Source organism: Neophocaena asiaeorientalis, unplaced genomic scaffold (assembly GCF_003031525.2).
Source record: "Neophocaena asiaeorientalis asiaeorientalis breed wild unplaced genomic scaffold, Neophocaena_asiaeorientalis_V1.1 scaffold263, whole genome shotgun sequence".
NCBI lineage: Eukaryota > Metazoa > Chordata > Mammalia > Artiodactyla > Phocoenidae > Neophocaena > Neophocaena asiaeorientalis.
In genome coordinates this window covers 1,078,902-1,098,315 of record NW_020175015.1, presented here as the reverse complement: position 1 = coordinate 1,098,315, position 19,414 = coordinate 1,078,902, and the positions used below count along the sequence as shown (strand labels likewise).

At 36.5% G+C, this 19,414-nt stretch overlaps 1 protein-coding gene across 1 annotated transcript in view; it reads left to right on the top strand.

The window, feature by feature from the left end:
* RNF169 (ring finger protein 169) overlaps nucleotides 1–19,414 on the top strand; it is an 83,593-nt gene that overhangs the window by 1,171 nt on the left and 63,008 nt on the right.

Below are 19,414 nucleotides of genomic sequence, written 5' to 3'. Positions count from 1 at the left end.
ATGGTGCTGAGCTTGACAGAGAAAGTGCCCTGTTGAAAACACAAAACAAAACTGTTATAACTTGGGACTCTTTGAGACACACCCAGTCAACACAACAGCTAGAGTTCTTTGATAAAAGCTTACCTAGGAAGAGATTTTTCGAGAAACGTAATTAGGACAGGACAGATATTTGCATCTTTTGTGTTGGGAATTCTGCCATGTGCTATTTTCAGTAGGGAAAAGGAGACATTGCTTGTGTATGAAAGTGCAGTCACTAGAAACTACAGGTTCCAGAATGCAGTCTGTTTTGATTCAAGCAGTCAGACACCTGCCACTGTCCTAGGATACCTTATTTTTATTTCTGTCTTATTTTCTGTGTTCCTCGTTATTCCTTTTAAGCTTCATAGCATCCTTATGAGATAGGTACTTTTATTTCCATTTTATAGATGGAACTGAGGCCAAGAGAGGTTAAGTAAGTTGCCCAAGGATGAAAACCCAGTTCCACCTGATTCCTGCTCAGAAAAGGGATGAAGCCCTCCCCAAACATCATCTATGCTATTTAATTTGCTTCAAATTCTGAGATTATGGTAAAAAAAATTAAGACAGCATTTTTCTGGTCTCCATACTAGTACTATTGATTGTATGGTCACGTAGGATACAAATTTCTATTTCCGAAGCCTGTACTCCTTTGTGGAATATCAGGTCTGAGATTTGAACCATGAGAGGGTGTATGACTTGATGATTTGTGCAAACTTTTTCCTTGAAGAAATTTGTGTATCAGTAATTAAGAAAAACAATATAAAATGAGATTTCAAATTAGGCTCTGTTGAGTCACTGAATATCCACCAATTACTTTATATGTTTGTATGAGGACCATTATGAAAAATATTTTTCCTTAAGTGTTCTTATTGTTGGATCATTGAGTGTATATAATTACATGCTTGTTAAGTCAAAATATTATAGAAGAGTATTGCTGAACAGGGTTTGGGAATAAACCCTGTTTATCTTCTAGCTTTAGCAAGTTGTCTAGACCTCTTGAGTTTATATGCAATATTTTTTAATTTAAAACTTTAATAGGCAATTCACATAATTCAAACAAAAATATAAGAAAGTATACAATGAAAAGGTTCCTCCTACTCCTTTCTTCATTTCCCATTTTCACCAAAGATTCATGTTGATTCTTCCACAGTTCCGTTATGCTTATACATGGAAATTCAAATATATTTATTTTATTTTTTGATCTTTTTACATAAAAGGTTATATGTTATATGCACTGGTGCTTTTTTTCATATAACAATACATGATGGATATCTTTTCATATCAGTACATAGAAGGTTTCTTCATTGTACTTATAGTTACAAGGAATTTCATTGAATGGATGTAACATAATTTACTTAATCATCTATTGGTGGATATTTAGGTTGTTTCCAGTCTTTTGCCATTATGAATTATTGTTTATAAAATTGTTTTACAATGTATTTGTACGTTTTTATGAATAGTTCACCTGTAGCTTTCACCAGATTCTCCAAGTGTTGCAAAAAAAAAGTTAAGAACTTTTGTTTTAACCCAGTTCCCTCATTCTACTGAAGAGAGAACTGAGGCCCAGAACAGAGAAGAGAGTGACCAGGTCATTGTGGGTTAGTAGCAGATAACAAGGGCTGAAAGGCTAACCCTTAAATAAGGGCTAAAACATAACCTAATTCACAGTTAAATGTTCGTGATGGTTTGTAATAGACAGTAAAAATACCAGTTTCATAATAATTACATCACACTTTTATTAGTGGGAAGCAGCAACAAAATTAACAATTTTAGGTTAATACAGAAGTATATTGCTTAGCAATATTCTTTTGGCATAATTAGGTCAATTGATAAAAGAAAGGGCAGACCTGCTTTATAAAACTGGAAATAAAATTTTGTAGTAAATTCACTGGTATTTAAGTGAAATTCTTAACTTTTTTTTTTTTTTTTTAAATTTCTTGAAGTCCCATGGCTCTTTTGGAATTGAATTGAATTGAATTTTGGAATTTTTTCTGAAAAAAGTGCAAGAGTTTGTGTGTGTTGAAAATTTTGGTTGTGCTGGTGATATTTTTGTTTTTTGTCAGCTTCTCAAGATTTAAAGTTCAGAACCTTAATAACGTCTGTATTAAGTGTTTTATTTTATTCTTACATACACTGTCAATTTGCTTTTGGATACAGTATCAGTTAATTTGTGCAGCAGTGTGTGTTGAAGGTTAAGTCAGTGATCATTTCAAGATGAACCTAGACTTCAACTGTATGTTCTTTGAGGATCTGCAGCTCATTGTATGTATTGACATATTAAGTATTTGGACCATATTGAGCAATATTAAGCAAGTATGTAATGAGTGCCTACTCTGTGCCAGACACTGTTCTAGATCCTTGGGTGACATCAGTGAATAAAATAGTCAAAGATCCCTCCCTCTTAGAACTTATATTCTAAATTTAGAAACAGTCCTGGTCCATTGATTTTTAAAAAAGAAGATTTACCATACAGACATACATAGGTAGATTTGCAAATATAAGAACATTTAAGCATCATTGATAAGAATTTTTTAAAATTAATTAATTAATTAACTTATTTTTGGCTGCGTTGGGTCTTTGTTGCTGTGCGGGTTTTCTCTAGTTGCAGCGAGCGGGGGCTACTCTTCATTGCGGTGCGTGGGCTTCTCATTGTGGTGACTTCTATTGTTGTTGAGCACGGGTTCTAGGCGCGCTGTCTTCAGTAGTTATGGTGCAGGGGTTTAGGTGCTCCACATGTGGGATCTTCCTGGGCCAGGACTTGGACCCGTGTCCCCCTACACTGGCAGGCGGATTATTAACCACTGTGCCACCAGGAAAGTCCCAAGCCTCATTGATAATAATTAATTTTAAGAATTCATTTAGTCTTTTGAAATCAAGGATGATCATTCTAAATTATGCTGCCTTTGAACTTGAAACCAGGACCTTTTAAGGACAGTTCTTTGTCCTTTTACGATGGGTAATAACTGAAGAGAAAAGCTAGACAAAGGCTGATGAATCTTTAAATTGGCAGTTTAATTTTTTTTCTATTTGTAGTGTTAAAAGTGCATTTCAAAAATTGAATAATTCAAAAAAATTGAATAGTGCCCCATTTATTCCTTCCCTTTATCCCACCCCAACCTCCCTGTTCATTTAGGGTTGACATTTATCCATTAAAAAAATTTCTTCTTTCTGTGAAAAACAAGTAGTTCTGGTTTATTACTCAGTTGGCAGACAATGTTTGTTATGTGTGCAAACGTAAATTGCATGTAGGACTAATGAATAATGAAATCATGTGATTGTAGTGTAAAAGGACAGGAATTTCCCTTGTCTGAAGGGATTTGTCTTAAAATGTATAAAATGACTCAACTTTTTATCCTAGTAACACATATTCCAGAATTTGAGTGTCCTTATGTGTTTTACTAATATGGAAATATTTGCCTTGTGTTTTTTAAAACTCAGGATGAGATTACCTTATAAACTAAGCCTTAATTACCATTGACAGAATAGCTCCATTCTGTAGAATTCGGGATTGAGCAGCAGGAATTTAGGTGTTATTTGTTTTCCATTCATTTTTCTACTCCCTGTCTAATTTCCATTTAATCTTAGAAGACTTGACTGCCTTGAATTCATTTGAATGAGTTTGCTTTAGTGTAGGATGTAGGATATGTTTGTCAAATTTCATTCCACTATTTCAGTGAGCATTTAGGGCACACACTTGTGTAAGAGAATACAATAAAAAAGATGAGTAAGTCATGGTTCCTGTCGTTTAAGATTCCACAGTCTTGTTGGGGAAACACACCTTATCAAATAATATACAAAGTGTAAGTGAGGTAAATGCATAATGCCAAGAAGAATAGAACAGTGGGATAACTGACAGTCTTTTGAGGAAACTTGAGGAAGGCACTTGCGCTGTGTGTTGGAAAAAGAATAGGAGTTCACCAGGTGAGGGAAGAGGAGATGGCCATTCCTGGCAAAAGAACCTGCACATACAAAGGCATGAAGGCATTTGGCATATTCAGAGACAGACAGGAAGTTAAATATAGATGGAATGTGGGGCTGGAGTGGGGAAGGAGGAGAGAAGAGACTACAGAAGTTTGATCATGAAGGTCATGGTATGTCATGCTGAAGGAATTTGGGACTTTATCCTATAGACAGTGTGGAGCCCTTAAAAATATTTAAGTAATGGAATGATACTGTCATAATGTGCTTTAGAAAGACAGTATGGGTTGGAGTGTGGAGGAAAGATGTGAATAGAAACTGGAGGAAGGGAGTCAAGTTAGGGGACTGTTTTAGTAGTTCAGACAAGAGGTGAAGACGGGCTGGACTAATGCAGTGATTGTGGGGATGTTTCCTTTAGTTATTCATTAATTTAGTAACCATCTGAGTTGAGGGCCTTCTGTGTGCTAGGCACTGGGGCTGCAAATAGAAATAAAGCATAATTCTGTCTCTTAAGGTCAGTGTAGTTGAGAAGATTGCTATATAAACGTGTAACTGGAATGTGGGGTAATAAATGCAATAACTAATACAAGATATAATTGTAGAACGCAATATGGTATATATTAATTGAGCAAGTTAATGGAGCAGGATCTGGAGACAGACTATCTGTGTTCAAATTCCAGGTCTGCCATTTATAGCTGTTTGTCTTTGGGCACATTGCTTAATTTCTCTGTACCTTAGTTTCCTCATTTTGAAAATGGGGATAGTAGTGGTAGCAAAATCGTAAGGTTGTTGTTAAGACTGAATGAGTTATTAGCATATAAAGAGCTCAACGAATGTTAGCTCTTTTCACAAAAAAAGAGAACCCAGCTTGGATGGGTCAGGAGTGGCTTCCTGGAAAGGCAGACACTTGACCATGAATATTTAGTAGGCAGATGAAGGGAGGATAAAACTGAGGGAAATAAGTACTTTTAAAAACATAAGAGTATGAAACAAAAGGAGAGTTCTAGGGATTGCAAATATGGGTAGTTGGAGCATAGAGTACATGTGGGAGAGTGGAAGGAGGCAGAATTGCAGAAATAAGCACTTACTGGATAATAGTGGACTTTGAATGCCATGCTAAGAAGGGGGGATCCACCGAAGCGTTTGAAAGAGGAGTACATCTTTGCACTCTAGAGAGCTCACTCCTATAGGGGTAATGTAGCAAATGGATTGGAGATCCCAGATTTCTTTTAGCCAGATGGCTAACTTATCTTAGCTAAAGACTCTGTTGCTACAAATATCCAGAAAAGCTGGATGATAAACAACAGTTCTTTGAAATGCATTTCTGAGCTTGCAGGAAAGACAGGAAGATCTCTAGATTCCAAAAACAAAAATGGAACTAAAACCCAAAACTTCATTAAGACCTTGAGCTCATGCTGTGACAGAGATGAAGGAATTGAGTGAGGGGTTGTTTCTGGTTTTTTATTCCTAGTGATTGAGTTTTAACTGTGTGGAAAAAGGAACCAAAACCAAGACTTTTGCATCAGGCTGGGATTCCTGATGTGCTGCATCCTAGGTGAAACGGTGGGCTAGAGAAAAATCTTCCCACTGACACAAGGAAATAAGAAATCTCATCTTGGTTTGCCTGGACTCTATACAAAGAGGAAATGGAAAAAAAGCTTCCCTGAGAAATTGAAGCACAAGACCTATGCCTTGCTCATATTTGCGACCTGAGTTTATATTATATGGTTCAGGTATCCCCATGCTAGGAAATTAATATAAAAGCTGGCTCCAAGCTAGTGATACCACTGGGCCACCTGGAGAAAGGAAAAACAAGACTTGAAGGGGTACTCTCATATCTCAGGCCACAAGGAATTCTCACAGAAGAAATAAACCCCACAGAAGATGAATTTATAATTAAAAGTGACACACAAGGAAACAATTTTCTACCACAAATTAGAGTCAGCAGATATTACAAGCAGGAGGATTACAGCTCTAAGAACTGGCATAGTAGAATGGCAGTTTGAAAGGTAATTTAAAGTAGCATATTTTAAGTGACTAAAGACATTAAACAAGTAATTGACATCCCAATAAATGAATAAGACGTGAAACATACATTTGGAAAAGAACTAAACATAATGAAAAATAGGTTAAAAAAATGCTCAGTAGGGCTTCCCTGGTGGCGCAGTGGTTGAGAGTCTGCCTGCCGGTGCAGGGGGCACGGACGGGTTCGTGCCCCGGTCCGGGAGGATCCCACATGCCGCGGAGCGGCTGGGCCTGTGAGCCATGGCCGCTGAGCCTGTGCGTCTGGAGCCTGTGCTCCGCAACGGGAGAGGCCACAGCAGTGAGAGGCCCGCATACCGCAAAAAAAAAAAAAAAAAAGCTCAGTAAGTAAGTGATCATTTACACAGATGAAGAGAAAGTAGTAAGCTGGGAGTTAGATATAAGGAAATCCTGAGAATGCAGAACAGTAAGATGAAGGAAAATATGAAAGAGGTGGAGAAATGAAAGACTAAGCAAGAAGACACAACATCTAATAGCAGTTCCAGAAGGAGAAAAATAAAATGAGGGAAACATGGAATTTGAAGAGATGACATGAGAATTTTTTGGAATTAATTTAAAAAGACATGAATTTTTAGGTTTAAGCTCATGAGGGCCTAGCAAGAATTAAATGAGCAAACTAAAAACAAACCCCACAACTAAATACATTGCAATGAAACTGCAGAACACCAAAGACACTTTTATAAGCAACCAGAAAGGAAGGACAAAGGAGCAAGAATCAGACTGAGAGCAGATATCTCTTAATAAGAGAGGCCAGAAGAAACTTGAATAATACCTCCTAGTGCTGAGAGAGATCAGAATTTCATACTCAGTTATCATTCAAGAGTGAAGGCAAAATAAAAGTATTTTCAGATGAACAAAAATATGGAGAATTTACCACACTGTTTCTGAAAGAACTATTACATGAAAGAATGCACTTCTGCAAGAAAGAAATGTAACTTAGGGGAGCGAGAAGGATACAAGAAATCATGATAGGGACTTCCCTGGTGGCTCAGTGGTTAAGAATCCACCTGCCAACGCAGGGGACACAGGTTCGAGCCCTGGTCCAGGAAGATCCCACATGCTGCAGAGCAACTAAGCCCGTGCACTGCAACTACTGAGCTTGTGCTCTGGACCCATGAGCCACAACTACTGAGTCTATGTGCCACAGCTACTGAAGCCCGCATGCCCAGAGCCCATGCTCTACAGCAAGAGAAGCCACCGCAATGAGAAGCCCGTGCACTGCAACAAAGAGTAGCCCCCGCTCTCTACAACTGAAGAAAGCCCACGCACAGCAACGAGACTCAATGCAGCCAAAAATAAATAAATTAGTTAAAAAAAAAAGAAATCATGATGAACAAAGAAATTGGCTCGGTAACTGAAGAACTGACTGTATGAAACAAAAATAATTATGACTGATTTGTTGGGGCTAAAACCAAAGTGGAACTAAAATATCAGATGAGGATAAAATGTAAGCTGGGAGGGAAAGTGACCAGCATTAAAGAGTTATATATAGTTCAGAAGGAAGATAGAGATATTAATTAACTTTAAGCTTTCAGTCAGGTGCATATTAAAAATGGAAGGATAACCACTAAAAGAAAAGAAATGCAATGTATAACTTGATCTACTATGTATATATAGAACCATACACTTCCCAAATTAGAGAATATACATTCTTTTAAATTAAAAGTGAAATTTTTATGTAATTTTATGTAATTTATGTAATTAGGCACAAAGAAATTATCAACAAATACCAAAGCTTGATATATCAACCATGTTTTCTGACCCCAATACAATAAAATTAGAAATTAATAACAAGTATAACTGATTCTCCTCACCTCCTATCCATGTTTGGAAATTTAAAAAGTAAAAGCAAAAATAAACTAAAAATAAATGGATGAAGAACAAATTCATGGAAACTGGAAAATATTTAGAATTAAATAACAGTGGAAACACTATATGTCAAAATCTGTGGAATACAGCAAAGCAGTACTAAGAGGAAAAATTTTTTTCATCTTTATTGGAGTATAATTGCTTTACAATGTTGTGTTAGTTTCTGCTGTACAACGAAGTGAATCAGCTATATGTATACGTATATCCCCGTATCCCCTCCCTCTTGCGTCTCCCTCCCACCCTCCCTATCCCACCCCTCTAGGTGGTCACAAAGCACCGAGCAGATCTCCCTGTGCTATGCAGCTGCTTCCCACTAGCTATCTACTTTACATTTGGTAGTGTATATATGTCAGTGCTACTCTCTCACTTCGTTCCAGCTTCCCCTTCCCCTCCTGTGTCCTCAAGTCCATTCTCTACATCTGTGTCATTATTCCTGCCCTGCCACTAGGTTCATCAGTACCATATTTTTAGATTCCAATGTATGTGTTAGCATACAGTATTTGTTTTTTTCTTTCTGACTTACTTCACTCTGTATGATAGCCTCTAGGTCCATCCACCTCATTACAAATTATTTTTCATCTTGTTTATGGTTTCATTTGCTGTGCAAAAGCTTTGAAGTTTCATGAGGTCCCATTTGTTTATTTTTGTTTTTATTTCCATTACTCTAGGAGGTGGGTCAAAAAAAGATCTTGCTGTGATTTATGTCATAGAGTGTTAATGCCTCTGTTTTCCTCTTAGAGTTTTATAGTGTCTGGCCTTACATTTAGGTCTTTAATCCATTTTGAGTTTATTTTTGTGTATGATGTTAGGAAGTGTTCTAATTTCATTCTTTTACATGTACCTGTCCAGTTTTCCCAGCACCACTTATTGAAGAGGCTGTCTTTTCTCCATTGTATATTCTTGCCTCCTTTGTCAAAGATAAGGTGACCATATGTGAATGGGTTTATCTCTGGGCTTTCTCTCCTGTTCCATTGAGCTATATTTCTGTTTTTGTGCCAGTACCATACTGTCTTGATTACTATAGCTTTGTAGTATAGTCTGAAGTCTGGGAGCCTGATTCCTTCAGCTCCATTTTTCTTTCTCAAGATTGCTTTGGCTATTCGGGGTCTTTTGTGTTTCCATACAAATTGTAAAATTTTTTGTTCTTATTCTGTGAAAAATGCCATTGGTAATTTAATGGGGATTGCATTGAATCTGTAGATTGCTTTGGGTAGTAGAGTCATTTTCACACTGTTGATTCTTCCAATCCAAGAACATGGTATATCTCTCCATTTGTTTGTATCATCTTTGATTTCTTTCATCAGTGTCTTATCTGCATACAGGTCTTTTGCCTCCTTAGGTAGGTTTATTTTTAGGTATTTTGTTCTTTTTGTTGCAGTGATAAATGGGAGTGTTTCCTTAATTTCCTAAGAGGAAAATTTAAGTGCCTATATCATATTTCATTGAATCTTAAGATGTCATCATTTGTGAGATGGACTATTACTTTCCAAATACAGTGCTTTCCTATCACTTAGACTTTGAAACTTCATGCTTACTGAAAGAACTCATATATATTTACTTAGATATAGATTTAGCATATCACTCATGCATATATTTATAAAAGGAAGGGAAGTAACAAATTAGTAGAATATTCCTGTGACTTCATATGCAGAGTTTGATTCTTCTAAATCACTTTCTGATGGAAGCACAGAGGTTTGTGTTTTTCTACATAGTATTGCTCACAATGTCATTGAGAGCATTGGTGATAGAACATTTCTTAAAAGAGTGCTCCACAGCTATCTCCAGCATTTTCTTTCAAACTGCTGGCACCCATCAAATTTTGATCCTGATGTTTTCTTGAACTGGCCAGCAGGTATCAACAAAAGGTTTTCAGATGAGACTCATAGTTCTTTGTCAGATGGTCTGTAATAGGTTTATTGACTAACATTGAGAAGTTACAGTTGTCTAGTCATGATGAACAAAGGGATAACTGCCAAGTAACTACTACTTTTGCAAGCTTATTCTTTGTTTATGTTCATACATAGATAAGCAGTGACAGTTGCACCATCACTGCTTGCCCGACTGACGGTGATTGTAAGACTAATTGTAAGAAACATCTCAATTTCAGCAATATTAATATGAAAAAATTTATGTCCTAGAATCTGTAAGGTTTTTCAATAGAAGAAAGCCTGAAAATTATTAAGTGGCCAACTGAAGAAGCTAGGAAAGTAACAGCAGATTAAACCCAGAGGAAGTAGAAGTTAGGAAAGAATAAAGATAAGAATAGAAATTAATGGAGTAGAAAACAGTGAAGAGGATTAATAAAACCAAAATCTAACTCATTGAAGATATTAATATAGTCTCTATGTTATAGACAAATCTCAGGCAAGATTGGTCAATGAAAAAGAAACACAAGAAAGCATAAACAATGTTAGGAATGAAACAGGGAATATGACTATAGCTATGATAAGGATTTCTAAAACCCTATACATATTGAATATGGAAAACTTTATGCCCATGAATTTGGAAGATTGTGTAAAATAGTCGGTTTCCTAAAAAATACAATCTATTGCAGCTGAGTCAAGAATAAGTAGAAAATATTAATAGAAATGTAACTAAAAAAGAAATTGAATAGTAAAATCTACCCACTAAGTAATGTGTGGATGCAGTGAGCAAAATCCGGAATGTGGGAAATTACAGGACAGATGGCCCATTTTTTCCCCACAAATACATGAAGAAGAAGGGGAGAAAAGCAATACATAGAAGGGAAACCTACAGATTAAAAGACAAAACCCATTTAAGCGTATGGACTAATTTGGATTCTGATTTGAAAAACTGTATAAAAATATTTGATAGGAATTTGAATACTGACTGGATGTTTGTTGGTATTAAAGATTATTAAATTTTTAGTGTGAAATCTTTTTTCTGGTTACATATTTTAAAGAGTCCTTATTTTTAAGAGAGATGCTAAAATGTTTATAGGTAAGATGGTATGGTGTCTGGGATTTCTTCAAAACAATTTATTCAAGGGGAAAGGGAACAAGTAAAGATTTGGGAAATAGATGAAATAAGATTGACAATGGGTTGACTGTTGAAGCTGGGTGATGGATATGTTGGGGTTCATTGTACTGGTGTCTCTAATAAATATGTGAGTCATTTTCATAGTAAAAAGCAGGAAAAAAAATTCTATCCATTAAAGGAACACAAGGCACAGATGGTTTTACAGGTTACCCAAATATTGAAGGATGGATAATCCTTGTGCAGACCATTCCAGGGAATAAAAAATGTTTCTAGACTCATTTTGGAGGGCTTTTACAACATGACATCAAAATCACACAAAGGTAGTATAAGAAAGGAAAAATATAGGCCAATGAATGTAGATTTTAGAAGTCCCAAGTGAAATCTGCACTAGTCTAGTAGTGTATTTTTTTTTTTTAATCACAATCAAGTAGTATTTATTCCGGGAATGAGAGTTCAGTTTAACATTAAGAATCTAATGTAATTCACCATATTAATAAAGAGTAAAACCATATGATCATCTCAATAGATGCTCAAAAGAGCATTTGACAGAATTTACCATTCATTTATTATTTTAAAAGCTAGAACACTTGGAATAGAAGGGAATTTTTTTTTAATTTAATTTTTTTTAGTGGAACTTGTCAATACGAATGATTAGTAGCCAAGAACACTGAACCAGGGTTAAATAGTTTAAAAAGTAATTAAGGGTCCAGTAACATGTCCTCATATACTTGAATTTGGTAGATGACAGGTGGCATTACAAATCAGTGGGGCAAAAATATTTTCAGTTGTGGATAGTTAGCTAACCTTACAGAAAACAAGGAAAAATAGATCTTTACCTCACACGATACACAAAAAGTTAATACCAGATCGATTAAAGGTCAAACTATAAAACTTAGAAAATACTAGGAGTATCTGTGAAAGTGGGATAGGAAGAATTCTTTAAACAAAAAATACAGAGTAAAGGAAAAGATTGATAATTTGGTCACATTAAAATCAAAACTTCTGTATGATAAAAGATAAAGTAGGGAGATGAACCACAGAATGTGAGAAAATACTTCCAATGTAGTAACAAAAGATTAATGTCCAAAATATATGAAGAACTACAAATCACTATGACAGACACCTCATTAGAAAAATGGTGAGGGGATTTGAATAGACATTTCACAGAAGAGGGAAACTGAAAGGCCAATAAAACACCTGGAATGATTCTCAATATCGTTAGTAGCTAGGGAAGAGATCTAGAATACCAAGGGAAGATTGAGCTAATACATGAACAGGGATATTTCTCCCATTCTGGTGACTCTGTACTCACTGCTGTCTAGTTCTGGACAATGTTAATTGTTTGAAATTTAAGTTTCTATTGAATCAAAATATTCTTCCCTAGTTTCAATATTCAAGTATTTAAAGACCATGATTTTTTCTATCTAAATTCTTAGGCTAAATTTCTCAAATTCATCTCTTTGGTCCTCTTTCTCCCTTTCCCAGATTTCTGGTCATACTACACTACTTACAGTTCTTATAATATAGTATGCTTTTTGAAACTTTTCTGACCTTTTGTCACCTATGATTATTCTGCCTGGAATATTCTCCCTGTTATCCTTCTGTCAGATTATACTCAGGTGAAACAAGTGCTCTGTGAATTTTTTTCTCAAATAGGAGTTGATTGCCTTCCTTTGTGACACCACATGAGTATGTGTATTCGTCATGTCACTGGATTTCAGTCCCTTGTTTGTGTGTCTGTCTCTGGCATTACACTGAACTCTTTGAGGTCAGGGACTATGTCTTTGGGTATTCAGCACTTAATATGGTACCTAGAATGTGTTAGATACTCAGTAAATGTTTAATAGAGGAAAAAGAGTCCTAAAAAAATCCTTAAAAAAAGATTTTTGATTATATATAATGATTCCTTTATCCTTCTGTTCATCTTTAAATATGCCACTCAGAATTGACCCTCATGCTTTAAATAATGCCTGACCAGTGCAAAATGTAGTGAGGTTTACCATCTCTCCATCTGGATGCTAAATTCTTATTAATGCTGCCAAAGATCGCATTGACCTTGCTCATCCTGTACGCAACAGAACTACAGATTCAGGATGAGCAACTCAGTTCTCAAAACAGAACTGAGCCAGTCTTCCTCATTACATGTGTGTACAATTAAATTTTTAAGCCTGAAGACAACTTATATCCAGTTTTGGTTTTTATTTTTCTAAATAGCAGCGGACATATTTTTCCTTTACTTCTGTTTTGCCATTTGTGTTTTGTCTAGTGTTTGGTTCTGTAAAACTATTATGATAAAACCTCAAAAGATTGGACCCTGTTAATTTGTTGTTGACTTGGACTTTACTAAAGTTTACTTTTGGTTTCATTATAAAGAAAGGCTTTACAAATTGATCTTCTTTCAGACAACAAATTCTTTAAAAGATCTTAGTACAGAATGGTGCTGGTTTTAAAGCACTTTCTCATTGGTATATTCAACAACAAAAAATTTAAGCCACTGTTTTATACTGAGACACATACCTAGAGATCATACCAATAGGTTCAAGAAAATCTCCTAGTTTGGGGAATCAGAGGCAGAAACAAGTAATTATAACACAGGTAATAAATCCTACTACAATTGAGGTAAGTGCAGAATGTTGTGAGGACCTGCAGAAGGCTAATGTAATTCTCCCTGGGTTAAGTGAGAAACGTTTTGCAAAGGAGAGGGCAATAAACAGGGCTTTGAACTGATTATCATACAGTGAAAAAGAAAAAACATTGTGGGAAGAGGAAGTGGCATATGTAAAGAGACAGGGTCTGGCATATCTAGGAATAGTGATTATGTGTGAAGGCTGGGGAGGGGAGAGTATTGAGGGAATGTGAGAAAATATGGCTGGGGTGGTAGACTGAGTCTTGTTTATAAATCTTGGAGGCAGAGGGAAGCCAATGAAAGTTATTAAGCAGGAGGATGATAGGGTCAGGTCTGCTTTATAAAGAACTAGGGAAGCAGTGTTGAAGATAGAAAGACAAAGAGTCTTAAGAGACAGGCCAGTTAGGCTACCATTTTAATGTGCACAGAATCTGTACCAAGAGGGTACTGGAGGATTAGATGAGATAAACATCCCTGTTAAGGTAGGTATTACTCCCATTTTATGGATGAAGAAACAGGCTTAGCAAGGATAAATACTGGTAGATACAAAGCCAGTGGGTAGTAGATTTGAATGCAGGTTGGTATGGTTCAAAATCCTACACTCTTTCTAATTTTGGTATCATTCCACTTTGTGGACTATTGTGGATGATTTTTCACCTCAAAAAGAGCAGAAATTAAGTCCAAAGGCTTTTGTCCAGGGTGGTGGTGGATATAGAGATGGGGACACCCACATGGTCTTGGTCTGCCTAGGCCTGCATGGCCTTCATCTCTGCAGCATTCCTGTACCTACGCTTGCTTTTGTGACCTCCTTTATTGTGTGCCTCATGCTTGGACTGTGCTGATCCAGTTTGGGCTGCCTTGCTGTGCCTGTTGTTTGGGTCATTTCTGGATTCAACAAGGAACCTTATACTTTGACTCTACTCTTGGTTAATACCTGCTTTTGCAAATTCTATTGATCTCTACTCTCTTTGTCTTTTTCTAATCTAGATGTCTTAGTCACTTTGGGTTGTGATAACAGAATACCATGGACTGGGTGGCTTATAAACAACAGAAATTTATTTGTCACAGTCCTAGAGGGTGGCAAGTCAAAGATCAAGACTGGTAGATTCAGTGTCTCGTGAGGACCTGCCTCCTGGTCCTCACTTGGTGGAAGGGGCAGGGAGCTCTCTGGGGTCTCTCTTTTTTTTTTTTTTTAACATCTTTATTGGAGTATAATTGCTTTACAATGGTGTGTTAGTTTCTGCTTTATAACAAAGTGAATCTGGGGTCTCCTTTATAAGCGCCCTAATCCCATTCATGAGAGCTTTGCCCTCATGACCTAATCACCTTTCCAAGACCGCACCACCAAATACCATCACATTGGGGATTAGGTTTCAACGTATAAATTGTGTAGGGGACACAAACATTCAATCTATAGCACCAGGGGTTAGGAAATTACATTCAGCAGGCCAGATCCAGCCTACTGCTTATTTTTGTAAATTTTTATTGGAACACAGCCATGCTTATTCATATTGTCTATGGCTGCTTTCATGCTACAATGGCAGAATTGAGCAGCTGTCTTTTGGTCTGCAAAGCTGAAAATATTTACTATCTGGCCGTAAGTCTACACAGACTTAGGCTGCTTAAGACTCATTATTCTTTCCAGATCGAGGTACAAATCAGGTTAATTTTTTAAGCTAAGGAAGCAAGATGCAACTTGGAATTTGAATATTTATCATTAATTTTTATTAGCAGTTAATAAGCACCATGTAGTTGTCCCACTTATATATAGAGAAAAAAATCTCTGATGCCATTTTTTTCCCTACAATTCTGAGAAATTTCTATCTCTGAAAAGATTAAGTAGAATTTTTTCTTATAAGGATGTATCTAACACTTAATGAATATCAATTATATATCCAGCATTGTACAATACATTAAATCATGTCATTTAATCATTCATAATAATTTATTTGGGAAGTGGGGAAACTGAGGGCTAGAGAAGTTGTAGTGTGCTCAGTGTCACACTGATAAGTGATGGAGTCTGATTGGTCTCCACAGCCTGGGATCTTTCTTGCTTTTGAAAGTTATCTGGCAGACGTATGGATGGTGAAGTGCTGTAACTGTATGGGGAAGATCCTGCCCAAATTTGGCATTGTTACCACATAAAATTAAGGAACATCTTATTCCCCAAGCATGCTGGATAACTGAAGTTTTATTGTTTATTAATAGTTTTATTAATATTAATAAGATTAAATATGGTGGTATCCTTGTTGATGACAGGATGAGTTTAGATTCCCTAGCCTAATGTTGAAGGTTCTCTATAATTTGGCCCCAACCTACCCTTTCTGGCCTATACAACTCTCTTACATAAACTTTCTGCTCTAGCAGAATGTATTTATTTACTATCCAGGCTTCACACTTAAAAAAAATTAAAATTGTGGTAAAAAACACATAACTTGAAACTTACTGTCTTAACCTTTTAAGTGTGCAGTTCAGTAGTGTTATCACACTTTGGTCCCGGACGAGGGCTCGAACCTGTGTCCCCTGCATTGGCAGGTGGATTCTTAACCACTTGCGCCGGGTCTTAGTTGTGGCACAGGGGATCTTTGTTGTGGCATGCAGGCTCTTTGTTGTGGCATGCTTCGAACCCGGGCCCCCTGCATTGGGTGCGCGGAGTTTTAACCACTGGACCACCAGGGAAGTCCCCTTCTGTCTTTTAACTTAATCTAAGTTTTACCAGTTAGACTCAGCTTCATCCAACCTTCCTAAAGCCTTGACTCTCCTTCCCAGCCCTTGTTCTTTTGCTCCTACAGATGTCTGTTGGAACATTTGCTTGTAAGATGCATTTGGCAATTGTTCATTTTGTGACTTTGCATTTGTCATCGTCTCTGTAATTATTTAAATCTCTTCTTACAACTTTTTATGACTTTGTCTTAGCTAAGAAGCTATGTTAATAAGTGCTTTGGGGAAAGGGTCTCATGCCTTTTTTTGGTGTATGTTCTCTTCCCACAGCACCTCCCTCTTCCTCACTGTTCACTTCCCTCTTTAACTTCCTGATCTCTGATAACAGTTTTCATTATTCTTACACACTTATGTATGATAACTTGATATGTTATCATTAATATTTTCTTCTCCCTTTGTGACTTCTACAATTATATTGTTATTTCTTTTTCTATTTATTTCCATTTCTATATTTAATATTCATGTTTGAAATTATAAGGCATATTCAGTCTGGCGTCTGCATCTCTCATTTAACATAAATGGTTTCCTATCTAATTAAAGCAATATTGCATTTTTTATATTTTATTTTATTTATTTTTGGCTGTGTTGGGTCTTTGTTGCAGTGCGCAGGCTTCTCATTGTGGTGGCTTCTCTTGTTGCAGAGCACAGGCTCTAGATGTGTGGGCTTCAGTAGTTGTGACTCACGGGCTCAGTAGTTGTGGCTTGCGGGCTCTAGAGCGCAAACTCAGTAGTTGTGGCGCATGGGCTTAGTTGCTCCGCGGCATGTGGGATCTTTCCAGACCAGGGCTCGAACCCGTGTCCCCTGCATTGGCAGGCAGATTCTTAACCAGTGCACCACCAGGGAAGCCCAATATTGCATATTATTAAAAAAAATTTCTATATAATTTTGATGCCAGGATAATAGTACATTGTATGGACTGTCTGTAATTAGCCTAATCATTCCCTCAATATTGGACATGTAGGTTATTCTCAGTTTTTGTTTTGCAGTTATGAACAATGTTGCAGTGAAAATCTTTTTATGTAAAAGTTTTTCTGTATTTTAGATTATTTTCTAAGATTCCTAGAAATTATTAGGTCAAAAGTTACAAACATGTTTTAAGTTCTTAGTATGTGAGTTGTGACATCTTGATTTCATTAGTTCTTTGCCAAGGATAGTTTTAAAACACAGTTTGAGTTACTATAGCAGTAATCTGTAGTGTTAATTATGGTACTTAGGTAAGCAGTTTTCAAATTTGATATGAATATTTTCTTAACTTTTAACTTTTTCTCTGTGCACTTCCTCTTCTTTCCAGGTAAACGCTCTTTATATTGCCTCCTGTAAATTGTTAATGTCTTGGGCAAGTAGGTAAAGGAGCAATTGCATTAGTTTAAGACAGTTGGTACTTGGCTGTCATCTGCACTCTTGGAGAGTTAGAAGGAGTAAACCAAAAAAATAGTAGATAAAATGGAAAGCACTTTAGTTTGGTTTTAGAACGTATTTGTGGTTCACTCCCCATGTTTCCACCTTCCTACTTCTAAATGGTACGCCTAATTTAACATTAAAGTTTCTCCTTTAGAATATTCCATTTGAAGGTAGTTCAGAAGTTTGGTGGGTAGTATAAGCAGGTAACCTTGAGATTGATATGGATAATGACCTCTTGGTTCCTGTGTATCTTTGCACTTACATAGGTTTTGTTGTAGAAGATGTACTTTGATTCATTGTCTTCTTTTGCTGTTGTGTACCTCTACCTCATGCTTTTCTGAGCTGCAGTCAGGTGTTTAGTTGTATAACTCTTCGACATTCTATAGTAGTTTCACTTGCATATGTTTTTCTTTCCCTAGTAAGATTGTAAGTTTCTTTAGGACTTGGACCACACGTTTTCTACCTTTATTAGATTCCTTTCTTGACTTTCTTAAAAGAATATTCTCTCCTTTTGTCTTCTTCCTCACTGCTTGTTTCCTCTTTATTAATGGTTTGTGGTTTCATGACAAAAATCTTGTCTTCTCCACTGCTTATGAAGAATGTAGATTTTGCTTCTGGCTATGATGGAGCAGATTGTAGCACACCAGAACTCCTGCTGAGAATAACTAGAAAAGCCTGATTTAAAAAAAAATCTATATGAAGGCATTGGTAAATTGCCAAGGCAGCCAGGACTTCAGACATTTGTGGATTCTTGGCAAAGGGAGAGTATAGCTATTAAGAGGCAAAAAAGCCAGCAGAGCTTTCTTCATGGGGCTAGGGATACAAAAATTATAGTTCAGGGCTGCCAAGGCAGCCAAAACTTGAGAGGCCAAGATCCCAGAGAGAAGGGAGGTGCATCTCCCTGCACGCCCCCCTCCGCCCCAGCCTCTCTACCTGCTTTTTTTTCTCTTGAGGCATTTGCAGATTCTTTAACTGTGTAGGGTAAAAGGTTAAGAAGCTTCCCAGAAGCCTAATGAAAAACAGAGCACTCTTTTAGCAGTTCTTCAGTGTTGAGGAGAAAAAAGTTGAGGGCCTTCCAAGGAAGGCAGGCTTGGAAAATACCCTTAACTCTCAGTTAGATCCTCAGAGGGCTACAAACTAGGGTAGAACAAACTTTTCAAGTTTTACAAAGCCTGCAGCCAACCTTGAATAAGCTCATGTCCTGAATGGATTGTGAGGTGATCTACCCTTAGTCTAATTGCCTGTCAGAGAACATGGTGAATCTTCTGTAGGATGTTATATCATCCACAGCCTTTATAGTTTTTCATAACACAATGAATGGCATTCCAACAAAAATTACGTGGTAAACCAAGAAACCAGACCAGGAATAAAAACAGACAGTATAGGAAAGGATCCATTGTATCCCAGTCACTTATAATTTATTCAGTCATTCTAAAATAGAAGGACATTTAGGTTGTTTCCAGTCTTTAGTATTGCGATTGATCTGCAGTGAATATTCTTGTCTGTACATCTTTGTACACGTGTATGATACATCATTAAGATAACGAATACCCTTGCTAACTCTTGTCTTTATCAAATTTTTTTGATATTTGCCAATCTGATATATAAAAGTATTTTGTTTCAGAAATTTTTAATATCTTGAAATGAGCGAAATTGAGCATATTTTAATTTGTTTACAAGTCATCTGAATTTATGTTTCTGTAAACTGCCTGACCTTTGCCCATTGTCATATAGGGTTGTTCAGTTTCTTTTTCTTTTTTTTTTTTTTTTAATTTTAAAGAGGAAATAAAAAACAGGGGGTAAGAGGAATTCTGGGG